The 18,211-nt window shown below is 38.0% G+C and overlaps 1 long non-coding RNA gene across 1 annotated transcript; it reads left to right on the top strand.

The window, feature by feature from the left end:
* Positions 1-1,958: 1,958 nt before the first annotated feature.
* On the top strand, positions 1,959-13,273 carry LOC122199555. The gene is made up of 5 exons (XR_006193560.1): positions 1,959-2,065; positions 6,998-7,131; positions 7,747-7,860; positions 9,952-10,376; positions 12,959-13,273. It is a non-coding gene; the product is annotated as an uncharacterized LOC122199555 (long non-coding RNA).
* Positions 13,274-18,211: the final 4,938 nt, after the last annotated feature.

The following is an 18,211-nucleotide window of genomic DNA, read 5'->3' as shown; positions in this document are numbered from 1 at the left end:
TATACATATATACATATATAATATACATATATATGCATATATAAATATACATATATACATATATAATATACATATATATATGCATATATAAATATACATATATACATATATAATATACATATATATATATATATATATATATATATATATATATATATGAATTGTGTATAGTAAGGAATATCTTAAACAGATGGTTGTTTGGCATAGTGTCACAAAAATTAAATCACACAATAAGTTCCAGAAACTGCAGTACTATCAATATTTTTGTTTCTTTGAGGTTGATTCTTCTGGTTTCCAAATGTCCCTTCCAAATGTCCCTAATAAAACGACTTAATAGATGGGGTGCCTGTGTGGCTCAGTCGGTTGAGCGTCCGACTTCAGCTCAGGTCATGATCTCACAGTTTGGGAGTTCGAGCCCTGCGTCTGGCTCTGTGCTGATGGCTCAGAGCCTGGAGCCTGTTTCGGATTCTGTGTCTCCCTCTCTCTCTGCCCCTAACCCACTCGCATTCTGTCTCTGTCTCTCTCAAAAAAATAAATAAACGTTAAAAAATAATAAAACAACTTAATAGAAAAAAATTTAAATGATCATATAGAATGCCTCAATTAGTATTATTCAAATTCTGTCCCTTCATCTTTACAATTATTGTATTAGAATTGTTTATTTCAAACTAGCTGTTCAAACACATGGAGACAGGGACTGTGCTGAAAGCAAATCTAAATGATACCCAATCTCTATAAACTTTTTCTTGAAATGAATGACTAGGTTAGTCAAGTGTTTTTCAAGAACACTTTTATAGCTGAAAGTTCTCTAATTTAGCATCAATGAAGAATATAGTATTTACTAAGCAACAAGTATGCAAATTTGATATTTAAACATGCATTACTAAATTGAAGAGAAACAATGTAATTGTTTAGAACTTAGACCAATAGAATATTTTGTTGAGGAGGACTTTTTTTTTATAGTTTTATTTTTTAACATTTACTTATTTTTGAGAGACAGAGTGAGACAGAGCATGAGCGGGGGAGGGGCAGAGACAGGAGACACAGAATCCAAAGCAGGCTCCAGGCTCTGAGCTGTCAGCACAGAGCCCAATGCGGGGCTCAAACTCATCTACCGGGAGATCATGACCTGAGCCAAAGTCGGGCGCCTAACCGACTGAGCCATCCAGGCGCCCCTGTTGAGGAGGACTTTTTAATCATGAACTGGGGAAATATCGATGGCATGCTGTGAAGCAGAATCATTGTCCTTTGAACTCAGTGCAATTTCTCACTGTGGTTTTCTCAAAATGAAAATGAAGCTGGTATCTAATGTGTTTTCACAGCACAAGTGCACAGTTAATCTTGTATATGGATAAGACACCTTTGCTAAATGCTAGAAAAAACTGATAGAACTAGCTTTTGGTGTTCTTGCAATATCTTCACTACCTTCCCTTTATTTAAAGGACTTTGGATCTATAATTTTACTCAAATGTGGGAATTGAGTGGGGATTAAAACTCTATTTTGGTAGTTTCAATCAGGCCTTTATGCACGAGAGCTAGAATACTTTTTAATATTGGAGATATAATAGTACCTTAATGAGAGGACATTAATTATGATACTTGGAAATCCATGGTCGGTTTATAGCTACAATAATCTATGAGTCCTATAATTTTGATGATTCTAATGGCCCTAATGTTCATTAGGGCCACAACAGACCTTTGCCTCTTGTAAATAAATCCCATGTCTTTGGTTTCTGACAACAGGAACACTGCCAATCCCAGTGTTTTGGGAGAGACCTGTGTTACTTTGGCATCGCTTACCTGTAATCTCTTTGGATAAAAGTTATCTAATCTATGGATAAAACGAATGGTCTGGGAGAATCATAGTGAACGGTTAAGCAGGTCACAATCTGGACAGACATTCTAACATTCCATATTCCCAAGTTCTTATATCCTTCTTACCTTAAATACAATGAATTTCTGCCATTGTACTCCTCATGGGTTTCCATTGGGACTAATTTTTAGACAACAAGCTTATTAAACAACTAGAAATAAGTCCAACTGATCAAAGTAACCAGAGGTTTTGGTAAGGATCCAATTTGATTTTTTTTTTTGATTGAGCACCTTCAGAACCCATTCCTTTGAAAATACTCAAAAAGATTACTGATATAAATAAGTCTGGCAATCCTTTTACTATGTCATTTTTTTTCCTGTGTACACTTAGCTTCTATTCTAAGCTTAGCTCTAACCAAATTCTATGTGTAGATACAATGAAGATTGGGTAGATAGGAAGGGGGACGAGAATTGTGTTCTCAGTCTTAGGTAATTCCCTCATTTGCCAATGATGTTAAAATGGACTGGGAAATGGACACATTTATACCTTTCTTCTTATTATCCTAATAAATAGCTTTTTCTGTTTATGCTAATAAAAATTAATTGCTCTTCCATTCAAGGACTCTGAGAGATAAAGGTTACTTAAAGGTTAAGACACTGAACAGGAAAGAATTAGAAACTGGTTCAGTGAAATGGGGATATACGGGAAGATTCAGAGAATGTGGCCACCAGATTCAGCCTTCCTAGGACATCACTTACTGGACTACTAAACCTCAGATGCAAACCTTAAACTTTCATTTTTATATCGTCCACTCAAGTTTCAAAATACTTGATGGTAAGATACATTCAGTTGCCTTTGGGATTTTCTGATTTCATTTTGACTTCAAAGGGCATAGGAAGGAAGAGACCACACACTGTTTTTGTTTATTTGTTTAAGGGAAAGATGGGACTCCATGTAGCACAAAGTCTTGCATAAAGTAGGAAGCAGGCTGTGAGGATTCACACACACACACACACACACACACACACACATACACACACACAAAGAAAGAAAAAGAAAGAAAAAAAATGACCAATATCTAGATATAGCCAGAGACTTTTATGATAAGTCAATATTGTATGTCCTTTTCTTCATCTCCAGTGTTCAAGGCAATCTGAACACTAAAAATTATACTATAAAATTACCTTTATTTAAAAAATATAAGTGAATTATTGCCTGTAGGTTTTCTTCCAGACAATAATAGCTTCAAGCAGGACAGATGATACAAAGCTATTTTAAAAATAGCATGTGTGACGTTTATCCTGTGACTGACTTTTAGGATTAATTTCATTTAATAGTTTTCCACATAAATTTGTATTAATTTAAGTCTTTGAATAGATGTAAGGTCAAAAGTAGATTTGGTACCATTCTACTTTGAGCTTGGATGGACCACGTACCTTGGAGGAAAATAAAATCCATCTTGGTGCAAATAAATCCATCTCTGTTATGACGTACTTGCTACAATAAGTATGACTCATAACTTCCTGCTATTATAAGATACTCAGTGGCAAAACAAAATATTCATGTCTAAATTATAACATATTGATTAAATGTTTTTGATTGCTTTGTAGTTTTCTCATGCCATCAACAATGCCCTAGAGATATTAATTTATATTTACATAAGATTTATTCACTTTTATGGTACTTTTGGATGGCCTTAAAAATAATTAATATATTAATTTGCATATGGATATGATCATGGGTGAATTAGAATATTTATTTTGTTTTAATATTTCCAGATTTATATTCTGTAGACTAACTGTATGTACAGATTTTATAATATTGGATAGAGTGATTATTCTTTCTTCTCATCTTTTTTAGTTATAGTTTTACAGATATGGCCTAGTCCTAAAATACACAAGAGTTTTCCTTTACTCTAGTAGGTTTCTAGTAAGTCAATGTAAAACTTTGCAATATGGTGTCACAAAAAAAATTGTTTTGAAAATAGACATTTTCATTTTTTTTTCTCAAACCAGTGTTTAAAGTAATCAATCTCATATTTTATTTCAGTCGTATACCTTGAAATTCGTACACTGATTTGTCAGTCTTGAAAAATTAAAGAATGAATATTTTAACATAATTATAACTCCGATGAATAGTCTTAGAATATAAATCAACTGTATGTTTGCTCAAAGAAATTTCAAATATTCTTTAACCATATCATAAACTAAACATTTGTTACCAATTTCCTACTGTTAGTTTCTTTGTCTTAATCCTCAATATGTACTCTCTAACAGACTTTTTAGTAATGAATTGTAGGGGAAGTAGAATCTTGGGCAAAATAAATTTTTATGACTGTTTTCTATAGTTATTTAAAGGATTTCTAAAGAAATAGGATATGGAAGGACAATTAGTTTAAAAATTGTCCAAGTTAACACAGAACAAAAATGTCTTTTGATTTTTAATGATGTCTTGCTAAATGTCTAATGTTGCATTCTAATCATTTTTGATTAAGCATTGCCAGACTTAAATTAGATATTGAATCATAGAATAAACTTTACGTTACATACACGTTATATTCTTTATTTCTGTGTATCCGTTTTAAGAAAATATGAAGTTCCTTAGTTCAACCAAACTTTAGTAACTCTAACACTTTCATTTTAATGCATTTTAGGAAGGTACACGGAGACATAATCAATACGGATCTAACACCCACTCATAATGCTTTGGAATTGAACCGAAAGATCATTTTGAAGGAAAATAATACATAAGGGGTACTGCTCTTACTGCTAATGTCAAACCCCTTTTCAGGGAAAGAAAGAGAAAACTAAGAAAACAAATTTGTCTCTGAAGAGATGGAAATGATAGGTACATTAGACCATTAAAGCCTTCCTGTTGTCTCTGCCTTACTCATTTACCAAGGCACTGCTCTTGTGCATCTGTTGTCATCCATTATTTATGCATCTTATTCATGCCGCTGCAAACAGTGCCAGTGGTATGCATCCTTTGTTACCATGTTTTTTCAGACAGTGTAAATAAATAAGCAGAAATTCAGACCATCTATAATGTTACGACTCTCCTTCCTTCTGTTCATTTATGTGGATGCTTCGCATGTTGCACACCTTCTAATATCCTTTTCCTGTTTTTCATTATTTAATTCATGCTACCTCAAGCCTATTAATAAATAAGTATCTTGATGTCTTGTTCTGCCTTTCTGAAATTCTCAAGGGAGCATACAGATTAAACCTCTGTTAGAATTTTTCCCACATTACTAGTTTGGTACAAGTGAATTACATATGTAAACACAAACATTGATGTTCATATATTTATAATTGATGCATATTAATATATAAGCAATATAAGAAAGTGATTAACCTGTCGGTTGCCAGCAGACAAAGTGAACACATCACATTTCTGCTTTAAGTCAATCTGGGTATAATCTTGACCCACATTTTCATGCAGTATTGAAATTGCCAAATGGAATTTCATAATCATCATTTGTGCTTCCCATTTTCCCGGATGATGGAAGTGGTTCCCATAGGGATGCGTCGGTTGATCTGACTTAGTACCAGTGAAAAAATGGCCAGTGTGCACCATTCAGTGTCATGATCCAAATTAAGTTCAAAGAGAGAATCTGGTATTCGGGATGCGGGTTGATTTGCTTCTGCTTCTTACAACCCAGAAAACACATAGCATTTCTATCCCTTTGTTAACTGCATTCCCTCTTTATACCCTCTTCGTGTTATTTTGTCCCTGGCACACTCGTTCTTTAGCATGGCTATTTCTTCTTTTTCCCTGCCCCCATTTCAAAGAAGGATTTCAGATGAGAACTGAATCATAGTTTAATTTTAATCTTGTTCCCCTTGCCCAAAGAGACATATCTAGAAAAATGTTTCCATGGCCAATGTCAAAGAAATTATTGCCTGTGTTTTCTTCTAAGAGTTTTATGGTTTCAGTTCTCACATTTAGGTCTTTCATGCATTTTGAGTTTATTTTTGTGTATGGTGTAAGAAAGTGGTCCAGGTTCATTCTTTTGCGTGTGGCTGTCCAGTTTTCCCAGCCTCATTTGTTGAAGAGACTGTCTTTTCCCAATTGCATATTCTTGCCTCCTTTGTGGTACACTAGTTGAGCTTATAAGCATGGGTTTATTTCTGAGATGTGATAAACACTTTAAATATAGTGCTGATTAATAGTGTGGGTCCTAAATTAAAAAGGCTGAGAAACATCGTACAGGAAGCAGATCACTTTCCTGGAAAGACAGTTAACTTATAATTGCGTAAAGTTTAAAATTTTCAATAACGTTCTGTAAATACTACCACCTTTGACTCTTACACCAATTCTGAAGCTTTCCTAGTAGATGGTGTGATCTCTGGTTCACTACAAAAAAAAAAATGTGACTTAAGGGTGCCTGAGTGGCTCAGGCAGTTAAGCATCCAACTTCGGCTCAGGTCATGATCTCATAGCTTGTGGGTTTGAGCCCCGCATCAGGCTCTGTGCTGACAGCTCAGAGCCCAGAGCTGCTTTGGATTCTGTGTCTCCATTCCTCTCTGCCCGTCTCCCACTCAAGCTCTCTCTATCTCTTTCTATCTCTCTCTCTTAAAAATAAAATAAATGTTAAAAATTTGTTTAAAATGTGACTTAGATTATTTTCCTTTTCTGCAGTACCTAAAAGGAGGGTAGGAGGGCGTGGTATCTCAGGACACAGAGGTACAATTCTGAACTCCAATTTCTAATCTGGAGTTGCGTCTGGAAAAATCAGGTAAGGGAATTAAATCCTACCCTGAGAATATTCCCCTTGTCAGGTATCGTCTTAGGTATTTTTGAGAGTGTTTTGTTTTTGTTTTTTGTTTTTGAGCGGTCGTGAAATTATCAGACTCACATGAAAACATTTCAGAAATTGAGAAGATTTTGAAAAGGTAGAGAATAGAATCCCGCTAAGGAAATGAAATATCCTGTATGTAACGCTCCATGCTAAGTCCAAAAGATAAACTCTGGTTAATATAGGTGGGTTATATATAGATCAATACCAGCCTTTGTAAGAAGGATATAAGTCTTATTTGGCTGAAGGCTTAATATCAGACAACAGAGAGTGAGGGAGGACAAGAATGCCAATGTGAGTGAAGCCAGCCTGATGAGGAATAGAGCCAGTGAGGGAGACAAGAATATTCTCACTCTTCCATGAACTTGACACATCCCACCTACAAGCTGCATTTGCGCTTCAAGAAGGACATTCACGAACTAATTTAAACCGTCCAGAGAAGAAGGATGACGGTGGGCTAGGAGATCATCTCCTATGAGGATCATGTGAGAGAACTGAGGAGACTCCTCTCTACCAGGAGGTAAGCCGGTTGAGACTGGGGTGGGGAAGGATTGACAGGTGTGGAAGGAGCTGTTTTCACAAAATATTTCAGGGCGTTGCATGAAAGAACATTTAAACTTTTCCGAACAGGAACCCTCAGGTGTAGACATCAATGCGGCGTCCTATCTTTTGAAAACGATGTTATCCATCCAGCAGTTGAAAGCGCTGCTTTTTGATATGTTGCGAAAGAGTGCTGGCGTCTGGATAACCTTGTGCGTCCATTCTGAGATTCTATTATTTCATTAATGATACATTGCATCCCTGCACAATAACATAGACACGGTGCTACAGCCTGGTTAGCACCTGCGTAAGAACTTGCGGCTTTGTGTGTTGTTCTACGATATATAAAATAGTAGAAAATATAGCTTGGGTACCTTGAGTACTGATAACATGAAACATGGAATTGAACGGAGTGGCAGCGTAGCTGGCTTCTCCTTAGTTTCACAAAACAGGTGTATGACGGTGTGTGGAGGAACAAAATTTGTCTGAAGGAACAATAAAAACCAACAAAAAACTTAATGTTAGCATCCGAAGCAGGATAAGAAGCTTAGTATAACATTTTAATCCTAACATTTTAATTATATTTTCTCAATAGGTATTTGCTCAATGGATGAACGTATAAATGAATTACAAAGCAGGCAGCTTGTTTTCAACACTTCAGTGAGATTTCTAAATGGACCACTCATTTAATATAAGAAAATGTCTGGAGGTAGGGGAAACACAGCCCTAGGTCTCAATTTCTTCTTGACATGGGCCCGAAAACATGTTTTTAATGGTTTTACCTGGGTCCTGCGCCACTGTGAAATGTCACTGAACCCAGGTAGAGGGAGTTGGGGTTTTTGATCTTGTGCTAAATCAGGCTCACTATGGGTGGCAGCTGGTCTATAATTGAGAAGCAAAGTCTGGCTGTTTGGGGTGTGGGCATTCCCTGTATAATCACAGCAATGTGCTGGCTTGGCATATCATCAAATATTCTTTTTGAACCTGTCTGATCACTTCCAGAGAGAGAGGAGGTTCTATTTTGTTATGGTTTGTTGAACCATCATTTAGAAAGATGCTTCCTCCATTTTAGTGGAATGGCTTTTAGTGCTGGGTGTTTTAGTCATGTCTACAAGGGTCTACTAGATGCTGACAATGCCAGAAGCTTGTTTTAATATTCCAGAAAGGTAAGAGAAAAGAAATGGAGATTTTTGCAACAGAGGTTACATTTGAAATGACCCAGGGTAAGAATGACGTATAGAGGCAGATTAAGTCTTGAGGAAAATCAAAGGCATAAATCCTATTTGCTCGAATCTCGCAGATATTCCAGAGATGAGCTGTGTTCAGTGATGAAAATTCTCTTTTCTCTTGACAGTATTTCATTCATGCCCCTACTTTTAAGTCCTAAAATTCTATTTGGGAATATATAATGTTGCTTTTAAAGTCACTTGACATAAAATGTCTTACTACATGAAAATTTTTGTTTTCAGTCCTTGGAACAGAAAGAAAACATATCCGATTGCGTAACGTTTGACAGTTCGTAAGGAAAGCCTAACTCCTGAGGTTGACGTTGAAATGAACGCTAATGCGTGTTCATTAAGGATTTTTGGTACCCAAAGTTTTGAAATACAGTGAGGATGCTGGGAGAAATTCCCCATTCTGGAAGTCTTCTGGGATCCTTTTATCTTTTTTTAACCACTTGATTTAAATGCCTACTGGATTTAGGGGCTTTGTACCATCTCCATTTACAGCTCAGAGTTGAATGCAAGTGAAAGTTTTTCTTCTCTTGTTTTGTGTCAGTTACGACTACTTTTGGTTACATAGAAAGCAAACCCGTCCAGAGTACTTTACAAAGTAGAGAGCTATTTTCCCCCCTCACAAACGTAGGTAGTACAGGCTTGTGCAAAGGCTTGATGATGTTATCAAGGACACAGATTTCTTCTAATTTCTTGCTTAGCTTATGGCTTCTCATTCTCATGTTAGTACATCTCTAGCCATCTTCCTCACAGGAAGAAGGTTAAGGAGAGCAAAGGATAAAACGCAAAAGCCTAGAAGACGTATGTCAGCAGTTACTTATATTAACATACCGCTGTTCACACATTTTGGCAAACCTTATCTGCGAGACATTCTGGGAAGATAAATATTTTAAATTGGGTACATTGCAACATTATACAAAAAGTAGGAAACTGTTAGTAAGGAAGAAGTTGTGAATGACTAGGTCCCGAACAGGCACCTGAAAGTGGTTCCCACAAAGCTATTAAAATTTAAAGGGGAAAAATATATATCTAATTATACAAAAAAATAAATGGTCAGTGCAGAGTATCGAGGAAAACCAGAAAACTGAAAGAAAAGCCAACAATTTTAAAAAGTTAACTGAAACCCTACCTCCTGAGAGAAATAATGTTAATAACAGTTAATGCTCTCTTCTTCTCTTTCTTATATTTGATCTCTTGTTCTCTGTGTGTATTTGTACTTCGTGTTGGTTTTGAAAAAAAAAATGCTAAGGAGTATATTACATCAGAGTTCAATTCTCTTAACCTTGACCATTATGAATATTTCCAGTAGTAATAGCTACTAAGCTACTATTTTACAACACTCTTTAAACGTTACTACTTTCTATTATATGCATATACCTTTTCTGCAGCAATTGCCTTCATGTTTACACTTGAATTTCATTCCTAATTATAGAATGACAGCAGTGTTCCCTAAATGTCCCTTTACTTGGAGTCACACAACCTGGGTTTGGTCCTAGTTCTATTAGTGAAGTTTCTGAAAGGTTTGGGAAGGCGGCCAGTCACTCATTTTCTTCCTTCCTCCCAAGATTATAGCCAATCAAGAGACTGACATGGCGGACCAGAGACCTGGGATTAAAACAGCTGAGCTATCTCTAATAAAAGTTATATTGGAGAATAAGCCTTGGCCCTGTGGCCCTATTGGCCTCCTAACACGTGTGCCTTCAAATCCTCAGACTACTTTATTCCATTCCCCGACAGTCCTGGACAACGGCCGACCCACTGAATTTATCACATCGTTAAAAAGCAAACTTGACTGTTACTTCATGGAGACGTGGTGGAGAGCCCAGCAGAGGCTCAGCCTCTGTGTCTGGTCCCAGCTCCCAAGCCCTGCAGTGAGGGAGGGAGGCCAGCCTTTGTGTAGAGGGAGGCCCTGGGCGTGAATATGGACACAGGAGCTCAGGAAACCTGTGTCCTCCCCGGTGTCGTCAACAATCCTGCTGTGTGACCTTGGGTAAGCATTTTGACTTCTTTTAGACTTTGTTTTATCAGGTTAAATTGAAAATAATGCTATTTACCATGCAGGAGATTTGGAAAGATTGAATAATGCCATATTTAAAATGAATACTGAAATTTAGGTCTGGGTTTTCTGAACCATAGATTTGATCCAACACACCATTACTTTGTTGTTGTTTCTGTTGTTAATGTGTAATGCAGAATTAAGGATTAAGGGGCCAACATCAACCCAAACAGCATTTAGGTGCTTTTTCCTCAATACACAATTAAAAATAAGTGTTAGTAGTGGTAATAATAGCAATTCAAGATGATGAAATATGATAGGTAGACAAATAATGTGATAAATTGAGAGTTTTATATTTTCTTGGCAGTTTTTCAATGTGATTTACAAAGCTGTATTTTTTTGGAAAACCATTTTTTTTTGTATTTTTTTAAGAAAAATATGTATTTCAACATTTCTCCTTATTCTCGTTTGATATTGACGTCGTCACGGACCTCTCATGCCCTCTTTTTGCAGAAAGAAAGCAGATACATATTAATGTCATTCTGTGTCATCCGTGTGTCCAGAGGGGTGAGGGGGTATTCCCTAGGGCCTTCATATTTGTGTCGAGAGTATATAAAACTGTTATTATTGTCCATTTATTTTGATACTTGGTTATACTATCTTTTTTAAAAATTTTTAATGTTTATTTATTTTGAGAGAGAGATAGAGGGACCGAGCGTGAACGGGGGAGGGACAGAGAGAGAGGGAGACACAGAATCTGAAGCAGGCTCCAGGCTCTGAGCTGTCAGCACAGAGCCCAAAGGAGGGCTCGAACTCACAGACTGCGAGTTGGTGACCCAAGCCGAAGTCGGATGCTTGACCTGAGCCACCCAGGCACCCCTTGGTTACGCTATATTTAATTTAGATGACACTGACTGAATTTTTTCCTCAGCAGTTTTGTGGGATTTCTCAGAGGCAAGTGGAAGTAGAAAGTTAAGGGGATTCCACAGTGTCTGTCAGACCTCTAGAGATCACGTGTGCCAGAAGGCCCCACTATGCCTGCAAATGACCTCAGGGTTGTGGGTTCGAGCCCTGCGTGGAGCCCTGCACCTACTTAAGATTCTCTCTCTCTCTTTCTCTCTCTCTCTCCCGCTGCTCCTCCCCCACTCTCTCTCACTCTCCTCTCTCTCTTTCTCAAATGAATAAATAAATAAATAAATAAAAGCCCTTGAAGCCCCCATATGCTAATCTGAATGATGGAAAAAAATAAATGCTGGGTGGGGGACACTACGAAATTCATGGCTTCAGTGCAATTTTGAAGAGCTTTAAAAATAACTTAGTAAGTACTATTTGCCCAGGCAGGCAATATGCTACAGATACAGCTTGTAGAATGCAGAGTTTTACATTCAAATTAAAAATCAGTGTCGGGGCACCTGGGTGGCTCAGTCGGTTAAGCGGCCGACTTCGGCTCAGGTCATGATCTCGTGGTCCGTGAGTTCGAGCCCCGCGTCGGGCTCTGTGCTGACAGCTCAGAGCCTGGAGCCTGTTTGGGGTTCTGTGTCTCCCTCGCTCTCTGACCCTCCCCCGTTCATGTTGTCTCTCCCTGTCTCAAAAATAAATAAACGTTAAAAAAAAAAATTAAAAAAAAATCAGTATCTTAATCCATCAGCATTGTGAACAGATTTGATAAAATCCTTTTTTCCTTTTTATCGCCTTACACTTTTTGGAAGCTAAGTTCATCACTGACACAGCAAATAGACCGTCTTTATGCCCCGGCATAGAAGTAGTAAAAAATATGACTGATCTTACTTTTTGTGTAATCCCCACAAGGGAGGCAGGCTGGCAAAAAAAAAAAAAAAAAAAAAAAAAAAAAATTGAATGAGCTGCTATGGTTTTTATTTATTATTAAAATCTATTACACTTTTTTCAAATGCAAATGGGGTTTAAATTTGACGCTTCTTATCTTAAATCTGTTATGGTCATTCCAATTTCTGTTGTGTTAAATTACCTCCTCCTTTACTTTCTTATCCATAAATTCCTTGTCTAGACCCTGGCTAACTAATATATTTAGATTAATGAAATGTCTTTCTTGTAGTGCTCTGCCTTTCTGGCTTCAAGCCTTTCTGACTTTCAGCTAATCCTACTCTTATGCATGATCCAATCCAGAGGGATAAATGATCATAAAAGACTCCATTTTATTCCCCACTACTTAACATTACTTGACTCCAAGTATATCCATGACCTTGACTTATTTCTGGCCGCGATGTCTCATTTCTCAAAGTCTCATTCTTTCATTACTCATTCTTTTTCCTCAATCCCACTTAATATGATCCCCACACTTAGAATTGTTCTCCACAGCCTGGCCTGTATTTGTGTCCTTCCACACATAACACCCCCAACAGATACCTGGCAAATGATTTCCTCATTGCAGAGTTATGTGGCATCATCTCCAACCACTTGCCTGCACTGGCCTCTTCTTGCAGATTTTGTCTGCAAAGCCTCCTACTTCTTACGAGCTAATTTTTATATAGTGTGTGAAATCTACATGGTCATTCTCTTCCCTCTTTGGATTCCTTAACCCACATCTAACTCCTCAGTTCACTAGGATCCTTGGTGATACGAACCCAGAAGATAAACCTCATAATGCCTGTCATCACCGTGTGTTTAGCAACTCAACAACAACAACAACAACAACAACAACAACAACAGTTTTCTCATATAACCTTCACTTTCAAGAATTTAGTAAATAATTTTCCATGAACGCCCATGAAAAAAAATGTCTGAAACGACTTCCCATAATTCTCTGACATCGTAACTACAGTGAACAGAATCTGGGTGCAAAGATACAAGGGTTTTATTCCCAAGTGCAGCACTTATTAGCTTTGTAATTTTGAGAGATTTCTTATCTGTGAGATGCCACAAATAAAGCTCATACTTTGCATTGTTGTGTTGAATATTAATTAAAATAATGAACATAAACAGCACGGCACTGCCTAGCGCATTGTGAAATCTCTTTAGTTAATTTTTAACCGTCATTTCAAAGGTACTATCAATTGTGGGTTCAAATAATGGTCCACAGAGGAGTGTGGTCTGGTGGGATCTGTGACCTGAAGATCTGGCTCTGCCTCTTGTCTCTGGTAATTTATAGAAGCAGGAGTTTGGGTAAGCCACTTAACCTCAGTTGTAAAATGAAGGTATTAACGAATGCATTATGGGACTCTGGCGATGGTGAACTGGTTTCTTGACTTAGGGGAATACTTCATAAATGGTAAGTGTTATGTCACTGTTATGGAAATCCGGGGTTGTTACCTTATAAGAAAGCACAAGTATATGCATTTTATGTGTAGTTTTTACTCAGTCGTGTTTTGGGTTTAAGCATAGGAGCAGAAATCGCCACTAATAATAAAAGTAAAGATGGAAAAACATACATACTGACAAGGAATTAGAAGGAAGATTGATTTTAGAAGGAAGGCCCCGCAATATCTATTTGTTTGTAGATACTTTGCTACCTTGCACTGTGTGACAGGGGTAAGCGTTTTGTAAGTACTGCATTTTAGTAAAGTTAGACTTGCTTTGGTAAGTTAGTAAAGTTAGACTTTACTTTAGTAAAGTTAGTCTTGGTTCATGATCCTATGAGTCATTATAAATAGCTTATTTTGAGCTTACTATTAAATAGTCTTAGAAGGTGTTTCTTTTCTGTTTCTATTCTGGTGACACCAAAAAAAAAAAAATCCTTTGTGCCTTTGCCGTGTTGTGATATTCATAAAAAATAAAAAGTGGGGCTCCTGGGTGGCACAGTCGGTTAAGAATCCGACTTCAGCTCAGGTCATGATCTCGCGGTTTGTGAGTTCGAGCCCTGCGTTGGGCTCTGTCCTGACAGCTCGGAGCCTGGAGCCTGCTTCGGATTCTGTCTCCCTCTTTGTGCTCCTCCCCTGCTCATGATCTGTCTCTCTCAAAAATAAATAAACATTAAAAAAAAAAAATTAACTAGAGTCCCTCAGCATCACCAAATTACTTTTTTTTGTTTTAAGTTTTGTTTTGTTCTGTTTTTTTTTTTTTTTAATTTATTTTGAGAGTGAGAATGAGCAGGGAGGGACAGAGAGAGAGGGAGAGAGAGAATCCCAAGCAGACTCCACACTGACAGCTAGGAGCCCAATGTGGGGCTTGATCTCAAAAATCGTGAGATCATGACCTGAGAGGAGACCAAGAATCAGACGCTTACCTGCCTGAGCCACTCAGGTGCCCCTCCCCCCAAATTATGTTTTTCTTAAATTGTGTACTATTCTTTCCAGTTTGACAAACAGATGCAAAGTTGCTCAAAGGCATATAAGGTCGTATTGCCTGTAGCTTCTCTTTATAGATAAAACTACGTAGAAATGGTCTAGTAATTTAAATACTGAAAGCATATGTTGACAAATCTTGAAGTGGATGTCTTATGGTCCTTGATTCAAAATGTACAACTGTACAACAACTAAAAAGATAAAAAATGGTTTGCTGGAGTGGATGACATGAGCCGTTGGGTGGCTTAGTGATGCCAGCCCCTTTCTGTACCTGCTCCAAGGGCACGTGGGTTTGGATCATATCGGGAGATCACAGTGAAGTCACTTTAGGCTTGCTGTTCACATACAATATGCGGCCATTTGTAGTAACTTACATGTGTTGGTGCTTAATGTCTGTTTCAGTAAGTCTGAAAGGGAATTCTGTGTGTGTGTGTGTGTGTGTGTGTGTGTGCGTGTGTGTGTGCGCGTGCTTGTACGAAAACATTTTACCCAGATCATGAGAATGGATATTTATCTAAATTTCCGAATTATCCTTAATTTAAAAGTGGGGGGAAATTATTCTATGACTGTGAGTGCTGGATTTAGGCTCAGGATTGATATTTTCTGGGCTCTTTCACTCATCCCTGGTAATCAGAATAATGGCAGTAGCACTGATGGTAACTAATGTTTACTGAAGACATTTTTATTCAGAACTCCTTGAAGTGACATACAGGCACAGCCTTGTTTAAGCTTCACGATTAGCCAAATAGGTAGACATTGTCATTTTTCCCATTCAGCGGAGGAGGAAATTGAGGCACAGGGAGGTAAAATGAGTAGTTTACGGGGGTTTACTGTGAAATCACTTTGAACAAAATATCACAATTGTCAAGGAGCCATGTGCCTCAAATTCTGTTCGTTTTATTGTTTACCTTACTTTTTGAGTATTCTCTTATTTTTTTAATTTTTGTCTTTTCATTTTTTTAATGTTTATTTTTGAGAGAGGGAGACAGATGACAAGCAGGGTAGGGGCAGAGAGAGAGAGAGAGAGAGAGAGAGAGAGAGGGAGACACAGAATGCGAAGCAGGCTCCAGGCTCCGAGCTGTCAGCACAGAGCCCGACGCGGGGCTTGAACTCACTAGTTGTGAGATCACGACCTGAGCCTAAGTTGGACGCTTAACCGAATGAGCCACCTCGGAGCCCTTGAATATTCTTTTAAATAAAAGCAATGTTGGAAGGGCTGATTCATTAAGCCATTGGATTAGTGCTCATTAATTAATCCATTATAAAAGAAAGTTCCTTGAGGGGGTGCCTGGGTGACTCAGTCAGTTAAGCTTCCTACTCTTGATCTCTGCTCAGGTCATGATCTCCCTGTTGGTGAGTTTGAGCCCTGCATCGGGCTCTATGCTGACTGCATGGAACCAGCTTGGAATTCTCTCTCCCTCTCTTTATGCCCCTACCCCAGTCGTTCTCTCTCCCCTTCTCTCACTCCTTCTCTCTCTCTCTCTCTCTCGTTCTCTCTCAAAATAAATAAACGTAAAAAAAAATAAAGTCCCTTTCTCCACTGGGTGCCCAAAGAGGCAGATAGAATCGAAAGAGGAGAAATGGATCCATTGTGTGCAAATGGACTCACGTGCCATGTTTAGGTTTTTCATACATGTGCTATGTCTATGATCTTTCTATAATGTTACATGTCACTCTGTCTCAATTGTTAAAAGTTACAGACTGTGTCAAAAAGGAGAAATGAAAAACTCACATTAGTGCAGGTTAAGAAGTCACCCGCGAAACAGAAACCTGTGCAAATAGCTCACCCACTCTGCATGACATGGAGATGTGGAGTGTGCAAAGCGGTGCCCAGGACCGAGGCTGTCGGGGGGCTTCAAGATGCTGTTAGACAGTACAGCCATCTTGGAAGACACCAGTTTCCCGAAAGACGAAAGACGTACAACTAGCCGTGAACTTCTAACAGTTTGGGAGTTTGCTACTAACGTTTTCAAGGCAGTCAGTGGAAAGGATGTGCAAATACAGATGTGTTCACCAGCGCTGAGAAAATGGAGTTGCGTTTGTGAGTGTTGTTGCTTTAATGGAAGAAGCACACACAGAGGACAGTTTTGGTTTGAAATTGGAATCTTTCATTCCAGTCTTCGAGTCTGTTTCTCAAAGGACTAATCGCATTCAAGACTTACATTCTTGAAGTCGGCTCCTCATGGGTTCCTTTCTTGGGTAATAATTCTTGTGGACATATGGAAAATGATTTTTTGAGTCATATAAGTCAATATCTGATAAAATGGATTTAGCAGAAACTTTCCAAATATTCACCTTTTGGCTGAGGCTAAGCCTGGAGTGTTTAAAGCCCAAATGGAGAATTTTTTTTTTTTTTGAGAAAGTTATGAATGAATGGATACTAGTTTATTATGGAAATACAATTGTAACCAAGCACTATAATGTGTCTAGACATACGGGGCTCGCTTGCCAAAAATGAAGTGTTCTAGCTTTAAGAGAAATCCTCATGGAAAGTGCACAAGATGTTACATGGTGAGAATTCTACCAAAGACCCATATGTGCTCCTGGCACCATTTGGAACTTGTTCCTTTTTTTAGGAAGAGATTCTTATAGGTAGGTACGAAGCTGTGAAGTGCTATTCCTCGGACATAAGCATAGGTCTGGGAGAGAAAAAATACTGTGTAAAGGAAAACAGTTTTAAGACCTTTGAAGATCCCTGTAGTTTTCTGATTTTATTCTTTTGTTTAAGGGCATTGGACAAAGCTATTGCTGCGTGACGATTTTAGAAGAGCTTCGTCAATGACTAATTCAGCAGTTCGTTTCCCTTCTCTGACATTTTTTTTTTAAGATTCTGTTGTAATTCTTTAGACTCTCAGAGGTTGTAGGGTAAAATCCAAGACCCCAAATATGACAAGGGTGATAAAGGAATTCCTTAAGAGTTAGAAAAGGAAGAGGGTATTTTCAAGGTTTCAATCTTTGATGGATATTTTTAAGGATAACCCCTTTGACGGAAAAAGGAAAACAATACGGATGTGCACCTTGAAAATTCTCATGCTGGCAGTCTACCTCCGATTGATTTTGAGATCACCAACAAGACGGTATTTCGAAGAGTTTGATTTTGATTTCCTGGAAGTCTGTCCTCTGAGGCTGTAATTTTTAAGTGTGTGTGTGTGTGTGTGTGTGTGTGTGTGTGTGTGTGTTTGTGTGTGTGCACGCGCGCGCGCGCGCGCGAGACAGAGAGTGCCTGTGTGTGCGCACGCGTGCGCACGTTTGTGAGATATCCAGCAATCGAATTCACTTCCAAGCACTTATTTTTACAAATGACTTTATAAGGCCTGAAAGAAGAATTATTCTCTAGCGTTTTTAAAAGCACTTCCAGCAGAGTGTCTCCAGAGTCAAATACAGCTGTCTTCATCATTTTTACATATAGACTTCCTCAAACACTAAAAAGAATGATAATCGCCTAATTATAAATTCGCTGTTAATATAGCCTTAGAGCTGAGAACATTTCACTCCAGTAGTTAATTTAGTCTGTGGTAAATTCTCACTGTTATTTAATGTCATTTATCACCTGCTGTTTTGTCTTACTGA

The sequence above is a fragment of the Panthera leo genome, chromosome A1 (genome assembly GCF_018350215.1).
Source record: "Panthera leo isolate Ple1 chromosome A1, P.leo_Ple1_pat1.1, whole genome shotgun sequence".
Classification (NCBI taxonomy): domain Eukaryota; kingdom Metazoa; phylum Chordata; class Mammalia; order Carnivora; family Felidae; genus Panthera; species Panthera leo.
The sequence above is the reverse complement of the archived record's forward strand: the minus strand, read 5'-3'. Positions and strand labels throughout refer to the sequence as shown.